The sequence below is a fragment of the Dasypus novemcinctus genome, chromosome 8 (assembly GCF_030445035.2).
Source record: "Dasypus novemcinctus isolate mDasNov1 chromosome 8, mDasNov1.1.hap2, whole genome shotgun sequence".
NCBI lineage: Eukaryota > Metazoa > Chordata > Mammalia > Cingulata > Dasypodidae > Dasypus > Dasypus novemcinctus.
In genome coordinates this window covers 4759447-4763591 of record NC_080680.1, presented here as the reverse complement: position 1 = coordinate 4763591, position 4145 = coordinate 4759447, and the positions used below count along the sequence as shown (strand labels likewise).

The 4145-nt window shown below is 38.9% G+C and overlaps 1 non-coding gene across 1 annotated transcript; it reads right to left on the bottom strand.

Annotated features, from left to right (window-relative positions):
- Positions 1–2351: 2351 nt before the first annotated feature.
- Positions 2352–2458, bottom strand: LOC111760781 (U6 spliceosomal RNA). The gene has a single exon (XR_002794386.1). It is a non-coding gene; the product is annotated as a U6 spliceosomal RNA (small nuclear RNA).
- Between the last annotated feature and the right edge of the window lie 1687 nt (positions 2459–4145).

Sequence of the window (4145 nt, the reverse complement as noted above, 5' to 3'; positions counted from 1 at the left end):
GATGTACAAATTTAGAAACATAGCTACTAACCATGGTCAGGAGTTTACATTATGGTTTACATTTTGACTGTTCACTTTTATATCTTTTTGCTGAAATTTAACATGGCCTGTATGCATCATTGCAGAATCATACAGAACACTTACATTGCCCTCCAGTTACCCCCCTCTTCCACCTATTCTCTTCCTTTCTCCCACTCCCCTTGGGGCCCACAGTGACAACCAAGCTTCACTGCTTGAAGGACAAGATTTATAGATACTTGCAACAATGCTGAGGGCTTGGCACACTAGTCTGTCTACCCCTATTGGGAGCCACCCATGCCCTCAAGAGACACCCTCCCCTCTGTTTGATAATATCTGGCCTCCCTATAATGGGGGTACACCACCTTCTTGCTCATTGTAAGGGTCTCCACCCACTGATATAATGCACTATGAAAAGGTGAGCACTCACGCACTCCCTAGAAGTCTGCTCGAGGTGCCAAATGCCCCCATCCAACACCCTAAACCAGGAGCCCTTACTTATTATATTGTCTAAAGAGTTTTTTCAACATTATAGTTTCAACCACAGTTCTGCCAATCCCCCACATTCACCTGCTCCCCCCCAATTCCATGGACCATCTGACCCATCCTCCCAACCCTAGTCCCTGTCAAGCCTACACAGCCCAACCCAATAGTATCCCTATATCCCCATCTTATCCCTTCACTGCTTAACTACTTACCTCCACCTTGTCATAGATTTCACCTATGTGGGCATTGGTACACAACCTTCTTCTCCCTCACTATTTCCTCTAGGCCTATCTTCCAGACTCTCTCTCTCTAAGATGGCTCGATTTGCTTAATTCCTATCAGAGAGGTCATGTAGGATTTGTAGTATATTTCAATGCTTTGGCTTGCTTCACTCAATATAAGGTCCTCAAGAATCATCCATGTTATCCCGTGTGTTAGTATTGTATTCCTTCTTACAGCTGAGTAGTATTCTATTGTATGTATATACCACATTTTGTTTATCCATTCATCTGTTGATGGGCATTTGGGTTGATGCCAACATTTGACAATAGAGAATAATGCCACTATGAACATTGGTGTGCATATATTGGTTCATGTCCCTGTTTTCTTTTTTTTTTTAAAGATTTATTTATTTACTTATTTCTCTCCCTCCCCCCACCCCACCTCGGTTGTCTGTTCTCTGTGTCTATTTTCTGTGTCTATTCGCTGTGTCTTCTTCTTTGTCCACTTCTATTGTTGTCAGCAGCACAGGAATCTGTTTCTTTTTGTTGCTCATCTTGTTGTGTCAGCTCTCCATGTGTGCGGCGCCATTCCTGGACAGGCTGCACTTTCTTTCGCACTGGGTGGCTCTCCTTACAGGGAGCACTCCTTGCATGTGGGGCTCCCCTATGCAAGGGACACCCCTACATGGCACGGCACTCCTTGTGTGCATCAGCACTGTGTGTGGGCCAGCTCCACATGGGTCAATTGAACCATGGACCTCCCATGTGGTAGATGGATGCCCAACCCCTGGGCCAAGTCCACTCCCCTCACGTCCCTGTTTTCAGTCTTTCTGGGTATATACCCAGCAGTTGAATTGCTGGGTATATGGCAGATCTATAACTAGATTTTGAGGAACCAAACTATCCTCCATGTGGCTGGATTCTTCTACATTCCCACCAGCAGTGGATGAGGGTTCCCATTCCTCCACATCCTCTCCAGTACTTGCAGTCCTCTGTTTTTTAAATAACAACCAGTCTAGTGAGTGCAAGAAGGTACCTCATTGTAGTTTTGATTTGCATTTCCCTAATGGCTAGTTGTGCATCCTTTCATGTGCTTTTTAGCCATTTGTATTTCTTCTTTGGAGAAGTGATTGTTTAAATCTCTTGCCCAATTTTTACATGGGTTGTCCTTTTATTTTTGAGATATAGGATTTCTCTACATATGCTGTATATTAGGCTCCTATTCGATATATGGTTGCCAAATATTTTCTCCCATTGAGTAGACTGTCTTTTCACTTTCTTGATAAACTCCTTTGAGGTGCAAAGGTTTTAATTTTGAGGAGTTTCCATTATCTAATTTTTCTTTTACTGCTCATGCTTTGGGAGTGAAGTTCATGCAGCCATTTCCTATTACAAGTTCCTGTAGATACTTCCCTATGTCGTCTTCCAAGGTCTTTATGGCCTTGGCACTTATATTTAGATCTTTGATCAATCCTGAGTTGATTTTTGTATAACGTGTGAGATGGTATTCTTCTCTCATTATTTTGCAAAAAGATATCCAGTTCTCCAAGCACCATTTGTTGAAAAGACCATTCTCTCCCAGTTGAGTGGACTTGGTGGCCTTGTCAAATATCAGATGAATATATAAAAAATATGGAATGCTTCACAAATTTGCATGTCACCATTGTGTAGGCGCCATGCTAATCTTCTCTGTATCGTTCCAATTTTAGTATATGTACTGCCAAAGCAAGCACAGAAGTCATCTCTAGGTGGAAATATGTCAACATGTCCATAACTTTCTGTTGATCTCAGGAAAATTGAGGACTTTCGAATAGGGCATTGATATAGTTTTTAGTGCCCTCTCCATTCTAGTCATCATTCTATGACCATGGTAAAGTATGGTTACCACAGTGTGATACAGCACACAGGCATTCTCTGACCAACTGAAGTAAATGGGATCCCACTCTGGGCAGTGGACTTATGTAAGAGATAGCAGAAAGGTGTGCTTTCATTGGGAGTTCTATTTACATCTTTGTCTCAAGTCAGGTCTCTTGTGGATGAAATTCCTAAGTCTATTTTACATGTGCTGATTATGTCATATCTTTCTCATTTCATATTATATATATTTAGTTATATGTTATATTTTATGACTATAGATAAATATAAATATATATTTATAGTTATATTTTCTGACTGAAAGTCAAAACCCTAGATTTCATTCAATTAATCACACACACTTAAAAGAGTGTATCGGTGTATTACCTGTATAATCTGCCAGCAGACATATTCACAACCGCTTGATGAACCGCTTGTGTTCATTAAAATACCCATCAGAGATATTTCCATACAAAATTATTCCAGAAACATCTTATCTTCCTCTTCATTCCCTTTTCAATCCAGGATCTTTTGGGCTTCAACCATCCTTGCATCAATTTCCGATGAACTCAGTCCGTGGTCCCACAGTGAGTTCTGAGCCTTGTCTTGCTTCCTGAAGGAGAATCCTTCCCTTCCTCCATTTTGAAAATGTTTGCATCTCATCTTCTTGAATTATAGATCCATTGACTAGCTAACAGCCTAAACAATTAACATAACACATTAATGACTGATACCTTAAAGTGCTACTCCTCCCACACGGCAGCTCCTTTTTAATCACAGCTATCACCTGCTTATTTTTAAATATTGGTTTGTGGCATATTGAACAATAGAAGGTATTTTGTGTTTCTTAAATAATAATATGTACATGCATGTTGAGGAATAGAATAGATAGTTTTCAAAAAGTCAGTTAAATTACTCTTTCAGGATCTCCCTTGGAAAATCGAGCTATTTTTATATAATTCACCTGAAAATCTGTGGTGAGCTCAACTCAGCAAGAACAAAAAATGAGCGTTAATGCCGGTTTAAATATTACTAATAGTATCAGAATTATAATGCAGGCTTCCTTTGTCTGTCTACAAAGAAAATGTATCTCCTCAATACTCACTTGCATTGCCAAGCCTAATAATTGACTGTAAAGCAGAGAGCAAAGGTAAAATGACCTAGAAGTTAATTTAAAAAGAAAAGGTTAACAAAGAAACTTAAACAATGTAAAATGTGATATCTTTATCAAATAGACTTCAAGAATTGAGTACTTTCAATAATTCCATTATTTTATCACATGTGAAAGATTTAGAGAAAACAAATGCCAGAGATATCTGGTAGCAGATCAAGAGCTATGATTTTAGCCAACAATTATGTATCATTTGTTCAGTTAAAATCAGGATTAAGAATGTATTTGATCATAAATACCCTTAGATTTAGGTCAAATGTAAATCATCACCACGATTGACTGCAGATTGGAATATTAAATGATTATTCATTGACAAATATGATTTATCTTGTTTGAATCAACTATTTGTAGATATGTCAGTAGAACAATTGTCAAACATGCAATTTCTAATGGTG